General features: G+C 40.0%; 1 long non-coding RNA gene across 2 annotated transcripts; it reads left to right on the forward strand.

Moving 5' to 3' along the window:
* Nucleotides 1-805: 805 nt before the first annotated feature.
* On the forward strand, nt 806-9,998 carry LOC147127976 (uncharacterized). Of its 2 annotated transcripts, none has more exons than XR_015083758.1 (5): nt 806-1,375; nt 1,483-1,619; nt 3,847-3,889; nt 6,367-8,600; nt 8,690-9,998. It is a non-coding gene; the product is annotated as an uncharacterized LOC147127976 (long non-coding RNA). The 2 variants fall into 2 exon arrangements; XR_015083757.1 differs by having other exon boundaries at nt 1,144-1,375; nt 8,588-8,600.
* The last annotated feature ends 3,961 nt before the right edge of the window (nt 9,999-13,959 follow it).

Consider the following 13,959-nt stretch of genomic DNA (forward strand, 5'->3'; position numbering starts at 1 on the left):
AAGAGGCTCATTATCCTATCCTATGACATTACAAATGAACAATGCTGAGGATTCTGGTTAGGAGTCAAATCTTACATCACTAAAGGAATGTGTACATTATTGATGTAAGATTGATGTAAGTAGTCTTTGGTTGTTTTTATTGGGCATATAAATCAAAGCATATTATGTGAAATAGGTGGAAAAGGACAGCAGGATTGAAAAGTTATTTTAATGTAATATTTAATTTGTTTTTGAGATCATTTGAACCAATATAACTTTCCTTGTCACTGGATTATGAAGTAGTAAGTTAGAATCTATTTTATTTTATTGTAAAAGCATCATGCATAAGCTGTAATTCTAACATCCAGTATATGCATGTGAGGTGTGGGCGTTATTTTGTGTCCACTTGGGGTTGCCATCCTCACACTCTACATGGTAATGTTATCTGTGATTTTGAATGCGTGTGCCTTTCAAAGGTGGGCCGTGCCTGCAGAGCAAACTGGAAATGAGTGAGAATGTGTAGTTGGCTGGCCGTTAACTAGCTTTAGCGTTATCCACTGCGACGGCGGCAGTTAGGGCCACCAAAAGGTCGGCTAAGAATGTGCTCATATTTACTGCAATTTGTTTCTTCCATAACGGGATTGAAAAACGACCCACCCCCTATCCCAACCACCTGTTATGGATTACAATTTGTTCTAACTAGCAGTGGTAGGCTACATTCAATTAGCTAGCGGTGTTATGGCAATGACCAACCAGAGCCAGCAGATGTCACTTCGACTACAGGATATGAATGGCCTCACACTTTCACAATCAAACAGACATTCTTTGGATTATTTTGCCTTGGCGGAGGTCTGTGCGCTACCGTGTGCTGTTGTAGTTTATGATTACAGCGTTTCTACATACTAGGTCAACAACGCCGCACAGCACAAGAACACGCACAGGTATCACTACATAGCTGAGTGAGAGTTGGGAGTGATAATTACGCCGGCCGCAATCAACTAACAATTTCCGGCGTTACTGTGAATTTGATTGCAATTGCGTGTACAAGTCATGTAAACTATAAGACAGTACTTCCACTCATACTTCTGTCTTGTATATTTAATGATATGCGAATGGCAGAAGTTATCGCACTATTTAAATGCCAGTGGAACAACAGCGATTGGAATGCGCATGCTGCAGGTATGTTGCGGGTGCACAGGTGTTGCTCTCAGGTTGAGCATGAGCACAATAGGCTGGTTATCAGCTGGTGAGCACCTCCTTCAAGGCAGGCAGGACACCAATGAAAATCAATCCCTCCTGCAAGTACCTGTTTGTCGCGGCGCAGAATATTGTGACGAGAGCTGAATGAGCGGCAGCAGTTGGTGACACACAGCAGTGAGTCAAGCAGCACGCACTGGTAAGTGATATGCATCGTACATGTGACACTTAATTTATGTGACGTTTGACCTCGTCGGATCATTTTCTCAATTGGTGGTGGATCATTTCTGTTTGGTTGCATCACAGAGCACCTCCAAAATGGCCCCGATTCCAGTGTTCGATATGGTGTCGTCTTTTTCGTCTGCCGAGGTGGGCATCGTCTCCCTCATCATCTTCCTCATCCTCGCCATTAGTCTGGTCGCCCTCTGCAATGACTGTCAGAAGTAAGTCAAATCGTCAATGGTGAGCCTTCATACACGGACGGCCACATATTTGCTGGTTGCTTCATGTATGAACAATTTCAACCCCAAAAAATAGAAACTATACATCTGATTCATTATTTCCATTCTAAAATGTGAAACCAGCATAGCTATTCAACTCCTTCCAGTGACAAAACTTAAGACTTGTCAGACTTGATTGGTGAATTTTGTGGAAAGGTGTTGCCTGTTCCAAAAAGGAGGAAGCAGGCATGATTAGGGGTTTAAAAGTCTTTAAGTATAAAAAGCGCTAAACGAAACAACGTGGATCAATAAAGCAACGCCTTTACCCGTGGACAAATGACACAATCGTATTCACATATTTTGGAACACACCTAATCTATGCATCAGAGTTGCCACACCCACCACCACTGCCAAACATACCAGTGACAGAGGCCCGGTCGGACTGAGGCGATGAAAATGCACTCTTATCCGCTGCTGGGTGCATTCTTCGAGTTGTTTGTCACTCAAAAGAACAAAACCGCAATGGGACTGGAGTGATAGATGCGGATCATTTTAGTTGTTAGCTAATTCATAAAAATGACTGTGAGGTAATAGATTTGATTTGTTCACAAGACCACTAATGTGCATTATATTTCACATCACTGAGGCGGAGTCATTACGATAAATATATAAGAGTTCATGGTTCAACAAACTAATTACAAAAACAATTGATGAAAGTGAGAATATCATTTGCAGTCCTTCACGGGACAAGGAACCATGATTATTGTATGAAATAAACAAACGTAGTACTATAGTTTGGGAGATGATTGTTTTAACTGAAGGCGATTAGTTCCAAACCTCACTATGAATAGTAGAAGCAAGCGACTTTAACCAGCCATTCAGAAAAGAAAGTTATAGAAGAAAACGATATTGCTGGTTTCTGGTAGAATCCTTCCATCTCCAGGAAACAAAAATACGGCACGTTTGTTGACACATTAACTCATTCACTGCCATTGGCAAATTTTACTTTTCGCAGTCCAGCCATTCAATCCCAGGAAGTTATTCATATTTTTTTCAAATTCTTTCAAACGTTAGGGTACAAGAGGGTCTGAAAATGTCTGGCAGTGAGTGAGTTAACATGGCATCGGCAAAAAGCAAGCCATTTTCAACATTTTAGTCAGATAAATTTGTGAAAATAACAAGTGAGGACAGACCGATAAATATCGATTTGTCAAAAAATATGAAATTGACCAAATTTGGAAATTGGGGGTTTCTGCCCAACAGTGATGATGTATTTCTAATGATTACCATTATTATTACTATTTTTGTTACTTTTTTTTAAATAGACATGTGCTATATAGGTTGTGCATTCATACAGTGCTAAAATGACTTTTTGGGGTTCTCATACATTTAGGCTTAATAGCATTTTAAAAATGTATGTGTATATATATATTTGTATGTATGTATGTGTACACATATTCATATGTATACCAGCAGAACACACATTACAGTATGTACTTTGTCAATTGGTTCTGACAGATTTCATGGGTTTAGTGCCTTATAGTGGGGCTAGTGGCATCTCTTCTAACTCAAATTTAAGTGAAAGGGAAAGTCAATGCAAACATTTTGTTTTCAAGAATATGTTCTATGCGAGCCCAATAAATATAAATATGATAAATATTTTGTTTGTGGAATAAGTGTTAATCCAGTCGTTTTCGGCCATCTCTGGGGGCAGCCATTTTGTCTTCTGTCGACTGAAAATGACATCACAACTGCTCACAACGACCAATCACGACTCAGATTCAGAAAACAGGTCAGCCGTGATCATTGTGAGCAGTTGTGATGTCATTTTCAGTCGACAGAAGACAAAATGGCCGCCCCCAGAGATGGCTAAAAAGGAGTGCATTTGCTACTTAATTTATATTCCACAAACGCAAAATTAATCCCAATGCCGTGTTTCAACTAGTGGGCCTGCTGGGAACATATTCTTGAAAAAAATATGTTTGGGTTGACTTCCTCTTTAAGACTTTGCTGTTTTGTTACATTATAGAAAGACAAAAATGATCTACAAATTATGTTAACTTTTTGAATGACAGTGTCCACACAATCTGAATGAGCCACCTCAATGTAAATAGAGGACTGCATGCACCTTTGTCCCCGGACACACATGTACACTTACACGCATGCGCACACACACACATACTGTCACACCCTTGGAACAAGCGCTAACTTTGTTTGTCGCCATCCTCAGGGGCTCCGGCAAAGCGTACGACGTGAGCAAAGGAGCCACAACGGTATGAACTGACTCGTTCTTCCTCCTCCTCTCACGTGTCACTCTAAATTCCATTCATGAAGCAGCACCCTTTAAGCGACCAAATTGTCAGTCTGGAATTGCAACTGGGAACCGGCCTAATTTGGCATGCGAATTCAAGCATGACATTTTCTGCAAAACATGCTTGAAATAACTTTTGAGGCGCTATTTGGCTAATCAATGACTTAATTTGAGGAGCAATTTAGTCATTTTTAGGAGCATTTTTTTTTCTATGTTAATCCCAGGGACAAGAGTTTTATTGAACAACACAAATCTGACAATATCACGGGAAAGTTGAATGTGAATGGGAATGCACTTTATCTACATCATATAGGGCTGCAGCTGTCAAATATTTCAGCATTCAAGTATCCTACTGAAAATTCTTTAGAATAATCCTGTATTCAGATTTTTTTTTTTTTTAGATTTTCATATTTCACATAATGACAAACAACAAATTGGTTTCCTTTTTAATATCATCAATAGTTTTTATTTATTAAATTCACTTTGTGCACAGTGGCAACTGTATGTTATTGTCTAAAACATTTTCAGTGAGAAATTTCAAACAAATCTAAACTCCACTTGAGTGACTAGCTTTTTAGCTTGCAATATAATAATAGGAGGAAAGAGTTGAAATCTTAAACTATTAAAATATTGATTCATGTTGTCAACAATTACAACAAAAATTGAGATGAATTACGTGTCAGATAATAATCCTCAAGTACGATTTTGAGGACTTTATCTAGATCAGGGAAATGTGCAAATTCACACTTTTTAGTTGATGAGAAACATTAACATTAAAAAATATTTAGTGGTAAATATTAGCCTAAATGAATTAAAATGCATTGGGAGAGGGTGGTGAAATGGGAGCACGTTAATTTTGTTTTACTTCGGGCCTCGAGAGACTAGCTAGGGCCCTGCACGGAGCAAGTGACGTCGCCAGCTGGCACGAGCCACAGTGTGATTAGCGGCTCGTGCATTGATGAAGAAGGTTGGCAGTAGCCGTGACGACTGATTTCAATTGCACAGCACATTGACCATCGCCACTTTATACAGTACATACGGCGCGTTAATGTGCTTCAGTTAGGCGCAGACAAGCTTTAACCCTAACCCCGACTCTCTTCATCGATCGGCCTCCCGAATCCTGCACAGAGGGAGCAAAGGGATATCTAAAAGCGCCGTCCGCTCTGACGATTTTTTTTGGTTTAAATATTTGGAACAATCATGACGTCTCACACGTGTAACGAGTTAACGTTCAGGAATTTCCATAACATTTGGCAGCTCTGCATTTTACCACATAAATTCACATTCGCAAAGATGGGCACTTTGTCCTATCTTTCCCGTCCGTCCTCCGTCCTCAACCTGGGCACCCTTCCGTCATCGTCCCTCCCTTCTTATTCATAAAAATAATCATCCTCCGACCTGTCTGTCCTCTTCCTTTTAAAGCGCAAGGCATGAAAATGAATGACATTTTGAAGAGGTTTTTACGTTCTAGGGATGTCCCAGACAAGGACAAAGGGATAAGGTATGTAATAAATGTTAACAAAACAGAATTGCTATCCACCCTTTTCCTAAGGCCCATACCTTATCTCGGATTACACACGCAAAACAGGCCGGTCGTGTTTCTGGCAGGCGTCAGTGAAATGGGCGTTGAACCACTAGAGGGCAGACTATGTGAGGACAATGTTACTGCAGGGAACGCACATTGGCGAGTTGTTGCGGGCAGGAATAAAGGCGGCTCCGTGGTATCGCAGAACAGAACAGTGGTCTTTCTTATTAAAACAACCGAACATAACACGTCGCTCGGTACTTGACCCGGATAGGGACGATTACAGCGACGGACGAAAACCCACTTCTGTCCTTGCTTAGTCCGTGTAAAAAAAAACAAAATCAAAAAAATAATACAACTCCTCGACCTCCGTCCTCCATCCCCAAAATAGACGTCTGTCCCGACCGTTCCGTCCCTCGGAGGGAATGCCTATCTCAGCCCGTTCGTTTCAATTTTTTTCATTGAGACACAAAATGTGACTTTTGACTTTCAAACTGCGATGCGAAAACACCGCTTATCCTGTACACGGTCGCGAGGAGACGCTGGAGTCTATCCCAGCTGACGTTGGGCAAAACGACTACACCCTGAACTGGTCACCAAAAGTGGTTAGGGCAAACTCAGATTCTGACACTGAGCAGGAATCGATGTCAGACCGGAGGAGGGCCAATACTCAATCAGCGACCTAGGATTAATTAGTGTTCATTTGAATTACATTGAGAGAAATTAAAGATGAATTGCTGGAAACGTACTAAAATGATAAGTGACATACGATGCTCAACATTTAAACACACGTAAAATACAGTGGTGCCTTGTGATACAGGTACTTTCAATTTGTATTGTGCATTAGTTCATTACCTAAATGGTTGACATGATAGATTCACATCCAGTATATATCAATAGTTTAAATTTTATAGGGGAACATCCTTTCGGTAGTGCCTGTAGGGAGCCCTGTGAAGTGGAATTCTTTTAGGAGCCTCAAAGAGATGAGTGGAATAGATGCACGGACATCCTCAATGACAGAACTTTCCAACTTCGAAGCGGTAAGTACGACATTGCCCGTTATCTGTGACAAAGTAAGACGGCCATTATAGTACTGACTAACTTTCTTACTTACTGGTGTCAGCAGAAGTCATAATAATTAAATACCAAACGCAGCAATAATTTAATATGTCACACATACATACACTTCAGGAAAATGTGAACTACAATGAGCTGGTCTGAGCCATGAACTGCCAGTAATCCTGTAATGTTCTTGACAATGTTAAGAACGTGGAAATTAAGACAAATTGTTCTGGAAGTGGATTTCTATAAGTTGGCAGCACTCCTATTTGGCTTTTCCTTTTTTCTTTTTTCTTTTTTTTACCTTGTTTGCTGTTTTTTTTGTGAATAGATGATATAGATTGTAAATAACAAAAAGTTACAGAAGCTGTTTAGTAGATGGTGGCAATTCACAACGAACTGTGAAATACTTTACAAGAAACGTGGAACTGATTAAAAACAGAGTTTAAACATTTAGGAAACAAACATTGCTTTTGGTTCATAACCAGTTGCGAACATCATTCCAGACTGACAATGACAAAGACTCAACTCAAAATTGCAAATCAGCATTTCAATATCTATAAAACGTGTGATCCTTATGAGGACTATCATTGTGGATGTGTGTGGTCAAGTGATGCAACACACAGGGAGTCCATACTGGAGATGCCCCGAATGAAAGCTCGCGACTATGTGAAGTTACTATGAAGCAGGTGGTAACCAAATCAGCCAACAGTCATTTTTATCCATTCTGGCAAGAGATCAATTGGCTCAACAGGATGCGTTGCAGTGTGCAATGGACTTTATGAAGACGGCAACTGAGAAAACGTAGATCTTCATCTTGCTGCAGGAAGTAAAACCACCTGCCGCTCTGAGTCCAGGAATGAGATCTAAAAATGATTTCCATGTAGATAAAGAGTTGTTTTGGAAACTTTATTTGCTCTTACTTCCCGCTTGTGTCTTAAGTCTCGCTTTCTCATGTTCAATGCTATACCGGGAATCACATTCATACAGTCAGAGTACGCAGTGGTTTTTAGGTGGCATTGTTCAAGATGGAATGAAAAACCGTATTACTTATTTCAGTGGCATCACTGACAATAGTAAAAAGGTGCAAACAGGAAATACTTAAAGCATAGGCTACACAGATTTTTTTCCTCAGTGTTTCATGCTTGCTAACACAAAGGGAGTTTCCGTGGCGATATGAAAAAAGAACATTCATTGTTTCTGATTGGTTTCAGAAAAGGGCATCTGATAGACTTGAGCAAAGACACAGGATGATATGCATTCCATTTGAACTTAGTGTGTTAGATCAGATCGCTACCAGACAAGCCAGTTAGTTTCAAATGGACGTTTGGTTCAGAAATATCACTTGAAGAAGAGTTGATGGAAATAGTTTAGAAGGTTGTTAAAGGGGAAAATCAACACAAACATATTTTTTTCAAGAATATGTTCCCAGCAGGCCCACTAGCTGAAACACGGCATTCTGATTAATAGTGCGTTTGTGTGTGAGTTAAGCAGCAAAATCCACCCATTTTTAGCCATCTCAGGGGGCGGCCATTTTGTCATTTCTGTTGACTGAAAATGACATCACAACTACCCAGGGCTCAGGGAAGGACCAATCACAGCTCGCCTGTTTTCTAAAGCTGAGTCGTGATTGGTCGTTACCTTAGCCCTGAGTAGTTGTGATGTCCTTTTCAGTCGACAGAAGACAAAATGGCCGCCCCCAGAGATGGCTACAAACGAGTGGATTAACTCTTATTCCGCAAATGCAATTTTTATCAGAACGCCTTGTTTCAACTAGTGGGCCTGCATAGAACATGTTCTTGAAAAAAGTATGTTTGGGTTGATTTCCACTTTAAGGAAGCGTGAAACAATAAAGCACAAAAAAAAAAAAAAAAAAGATTCGGAACCACTTTTCAGCCCTTTTATCAAAGTAAAAGTTCAAGGGGGCATTCTTGGTTGTTTGACTTTAGCGGTTCTATTGTAATTGAACGTAGACAAACAAAGCTCTCGCTAGTAAGGTGGGTCTCGTGGCCGTGTGCATGGTAACACACAATACAGTCATTGTGCATTTATTGTTCTTCTTTATCTTTATAACAGGTTGATGGCAAAGGTAAGTTATCTCATAAAATCCAACTTTTTCCTCCATAAGGTGACCTACGCATGTATTTAACTTGCTTCAATTCTCTTGCCAATTTACAGACCCAAACTATACACAATGGAGGGACCATAAAAGCATGCCTAAAAGTACTCTGGAAAGATCGGCCCACGCAACCCACTAAGCCGCTGCTTACAACGCTCCTTTACACTAACCCCCAACGTTGTTTAAATCGGCACCGGTTTTCAAGAGGCAGAAATGAGGACAAATTAACACGGAACATTCCTTTACAATGAAATCCAGTTTTCCACTGTTGGCTTTGTCGCAAATGGACAAATGGACACAGAGAGGGAGGCAGGTTACGGGGCAGCTTCAGCTTGCTGTACTGACTTCACCATGTCAGGCCTTTCATTTAAAATGGCAGAAAACACTTTAAAATCGAATGTCACGTCAAATCATATGTTCCATCAAAACACATTGTGGGCAGATTTGGATTGTAAAACTGCAGCAAAATGTGCTATCGCTTGAGCCCAAGCGGGGAAATATTCATGTTGTTGTCGCTTCAGTTGGTTGTGGGCTAACAAAACCAAACAACACTAATAGATTTGTGTCACTTTGTGAATTAGGAAAATAAAAAATGCGTGGCAGGAAAAGCAGACATTCGTGTGAAGTGTGGTGGCTCTTAAGCAGTTTGACTGAGAGTAAGTTGTTTTATATAATTCTCAATTGGGGTAGTGCTAGCTAAGATGTAAAATCACTAAACATCCTGAAACCATCCAAAGTCATCTACATCCTTATTCTTGATGGCGAAATGGATTTTACACTAAACAATTAAGCAATCCAAACATATTTTTGAAAGAGCATAATTAACATTTTATAGCAGTGGTTACTCCTCTGCATACACTCCCAGGAAACTGCAAAGATTCATTCATGGCTATTTTTGGAAGAGAGCTTGTTGTTTTTGTTTCCTATTTTTGACAGTTTCATTTTTTTGTGGAAAAACACAAGACAGGCAAATTGAATGCAGACACGGTGATTCATTTATGTTAAATATACTACGTATGCTAATCGATGTTGTGTTGCACAAAAATGATTGCGCAACAATTACTTGTGTAAAATGGTGCCTCAAATTTGATGACTAACGAAAGATTTGTGCTTTAGGGGATCTAGTCTGGCATTTAAAACAATACTGTAAGTTTTTTTTTTTAGTTCTAATGTGAGTGTTTCTTGTTGTACCGCTAACCATAAAATAATTTGTTTTTGGATATGTTATAGATGTGTTCAATTGTCTTAAGAGGGGATAGTTTAATCCTTTGGTGCTGGTTTGCTTTCTTTTAAGGGATACACGTGTTTTCATTTGTATTATTTTGTTATCATTTATCTAATGTAATAAATTCTAATTTGATATTCTTATGTGTCTGGTGATGAAAGTATGGTGAGATTACACTGATTAATTAATCTTTTTTTTTTTTTTTCATTTATGTCTTTTCAGGCTCTAAGAAGACAAATCTAGAAAGTGTAGTTGACGGCCTCGTTTTAATTGTAAAAACCTGGGAGTGGCAACTTACCTTGATGAGAATTCAAAGTGAGGGTGGGGTTGTTATTCTTGCAATGCCAGTTTTCATACCATGTGTGGTAGACATACTACTCTCGCTCTAGTGTCGAAATACAACACACCCAAGTGACAATCCTGAGGTCATTGGTATGCTGAACAATGCTACAATGGTATTTTGGGCCGTTAGGGGGCAGCAGAAACATGCATCACATATACAGTAGACTGAAGTCCAGCGTGGGTAGACCAACAAATCGGGAATTGAATAGAATGAAAATTCTTAGAAATGTTCGTTTATGTCAAAGGCCAAAGCTAAGTAGAAGTGTTTTGGGAGCACAAGTTAAATTCAGTTCGATGCACTTGTACTTTATTGTTCCAAAGGCAAACTTGTCTTGCAGACAAGTACAGGACAGGTTGGGGAAAAAAATAACAGTCAAGACAATTTAGGAAAAGGAACATGTTAAAGACAACACATACAGTAATTATTTGACAGACAAGCTAATGCTAGTTTAGCCGTTTGTGTCATTGTGTGAATTTAGCACTGTTATTGCTCTTGGGGGGAAACAAGTCTGGTCCAATTTGTCTTTTGAGGGAAAGCCCTCAAAGCAAGGATGGAGACAATGTACAGTGTGGATTTGGCACTTTTGACGTCCCGTTTCTTAAAAGTAGCCATCAGATGAGTTTGCCAGCCATCTTTATAAGGTGAGCCATGTGCCTGTTTTTTTATTTCTCTATTTATATTTTTATTAGGGGGTGGGGGGTTGTCCCACAGCCACCAGTGCAGAAATGAAAAAGCAAAAGAACAGACTGGACTACTTTTAAAATGATTTTTCCAGTTGCTAGTTGGTATGAACTTCTGAATGGGTTGGGTTGTACCCGAGCCGTAACAGAGGCGGAACAGTCTACCATGCGTATGAGGGAATGCCGGAAAGGCGGGATATGGGTGTGATTTCTGGCACTTGAGACTGACATCTCCCGCCCTGTTGTATTTGTAGCAATTGTCATGGTCCAAGAAATATTTTCTACATTACTGTGACGCTTTTCTGGGTTCTGTATGAAAAGCAAAAATGGAAAAAATGTTGTCCAGAGGATCAACTAGATCCCAGAATGATTCCCATTCTTTTGTACCTATCTGCACCAAACAGCAGCCCGACCATATAGAGTCCTTACAGGGAGTGCTGAAAAGCACTTCTGCTGTGGACATTCAATCGTGAATCTTTGGCGAATAACCACTGACGCAAAAACGAGCGAGGGAGAGACTTCACTAAATGTCACTCTTGATTTGTTTACTGCGAAATGATGACATGTTCTGTATTAGTCAGTGAATGACCGCACCCACTGACTGCACTGAGTGATTAGTATGCTGCAAAGAATGACATGTCACACAGAAAATGATCTGTTTCGAGTGATTCATTCCCTGCGAACGGACATGTGTCACTCAGTGAACGAATTTGCCTCGAATGATTTTAACCCGGCATCTGTTCTCCAATCTTATAGCTAATGTTGAGTCCAACCACAAGAAAATAAACACACGGCCGTTGATATTGGGGGGGGGTGTCCCCGTTATTTTGACATCAAGTTGGGAGGAGAGGATATGGGCGGTGAGGATAAATGGGAGGTTATGGGGCAGGCCACAAGTGTGTGAAGCTCTATTTTTAGACGGTTTAAAATAAATTTAAAATAAGGTACCGGGTAGGTATAAGTATACATGTACAAATAAATATCGTAAACCCCTCCATGCCTCGACCGCAGTGGTGTCAAGCTATTTTTTGTCGCTTGCCACATTGTAGTGAATGTTCCCTTTGGAATATTGTCATGACATATTTGCGCTTTCTGATTTATTTGGTTAATAACATAACTCTAGGATCTGCAATTGGCTGGCAACCAGTTCAGGGTGTCGTCCGCCTACTGCCTGAAGACAGCTGGGATAGGCTCCAGCACACCCTTGTGAGGAGAAGCGGTATCGATAATGGATGGATGGATAACTATAAGATCATTTTTTGTTTTCGTTGTCCTGGCAGTGGAACAGTGGACCAGCTCTACACTTTCAGCAGGGTCCTAGAAGGTGCACCTGAGTATGCCCTACCAGTCGAGATGCTTTGTAGATTTGGATTTGTAGATTTATGTATCTGGAAATTCCAAAAATAAAAGCACCACTAATTTATATATAAAAAAAATTAAAAAAAGATTGAAACAGCTTTCAGTTGCACTCTATTTTCCTATGGCCGTTAATAGCATCACTCTCAAGCAAGTCTAATGTTAGTGGGTGTCATTACGGTAACACAGATCCAAATTAATTGTGTCTGGTTTAGGGATGAGATTGGGACTAGGATTGGTTTCCTCTCCTTCTTTGTGAGGCAGTGCTCAGACCAGAAAATCCTTGCTGACTGCATGTCTGGCGGAGAGGGTGCAGACAGTCGACACTAATCTGCTCTCTCTCTCTCTCTCTCTCTCTCTCTCACACACACACATGCACACTCAGGTCAGTCGCATTTGATCTCCCTGTGGGCAACTCATCTTGCTTTATGGGGTGAATAAAGGGCCAGACAATATAATGTGTGCTCACTTACAGTACGTACATTTGGTCATATTATATGCGGTTGTGGGGATAGAAAGTGTATGACTCGAATTAATCAGCATGATAGCCGATAGGAAATAGTTTTAGCTTAGTATTGGTTTTAAAGGCACAAATAATCCTCATAGTTGCTGACATGCTATGGAATTCATTCACTGCACATCATACAGTGAGCGCCATGCAATTGGCTGGCAAGCAGTCCGGGGTGGATCCCGCCTCTCACCCGAAGTCAGCTGTGATAGGCTCCAGCTCACCCGTGACCCTAATGAGGATATAGAAAATAGATGGATCAATGAACCACAACATAAAGTACACCTGCACAGTCTAATACAGCTGATTCCCAACCACTATTCCGTGGTACATTCGTGTGCCATGATCATCAACTGTGCCACGGGAAATGTTCCCGTTTCACTTAATTGCCACCCCCCCCCAAAAAAAACCCAACATTTATTTACTACTAATAATGTATCTTTGTGCATCTATCTGTACTAGTTACGTATAGTGGCAGACAGAGCAATGAAATACTCCTCCACTAGATGGCAGAAGGCACACTTACTATATAATCTGTGCGTCCACCTGTTGAGTTCAACAAAACAGGCTTAGAATTTATACTTAGTATAAGTGCATCAATGATCATTATTCCAGTGCTGTATATACTAATAGTTAATCATCTGCCTTCCATTGCAATTATGACTTGTACAACTGTTACTGTAACTTTTGTACCTAGATACCGGTATTTTGAATTAGATATTATTCTTGTGTGCTTCTATTTTTCACTTTGATTCTATAGAACCTGAATTTCTCCATTACGGGACCAAGAAAAGCCAATTCTATTCAAATACTCGCTACAGAATAAGGCAACCAAAATGTCAGAAACACTTCTTATGCATTACGATGAACTCTGTACTACAACTGTAATGATGAACATATAGTTACTGTACATACATCCCAGTCACAAAAAATTGAGCAACAGTGTCTTTGCAAAGGCAGAATAGACTGTTTTCTGTGACGTCACATCTTGACAGCCGCTATAAGCGCACGTATTAGAAGAATCATTTTGTCCTTGTTGAATATTCGTTAAGTTCATAGAGTGAATTGTGACTGTGATAGCAATGTCATTTTGCATTATAATACTACCATGGCAATTAGAAAGCAGAGTTTTATAAGCAAATGGTTATTTTCTAACTGCGTTAGCAAGTTTTCATTTCCAAAAATGTAAACGTGTGATTACTTGTAACATTAAACTT

This window comes from Filicampus tigris, chromosome 20 (assembly GCF_054856515.1).
Source record: "Filicampus tigris isolate MCC_2025a chromosome 20, RoL_Ftig_1.0, whole genome shotgun sequence".
In the NCBI taxonomy this organism is placed as follows: domain Eukaryota; kingdom Metazoa; phylum Chordata; class Actinopteri; order Syngnathiformes; family Syngnathidae; genus Filicampus; species Filicampus tigris.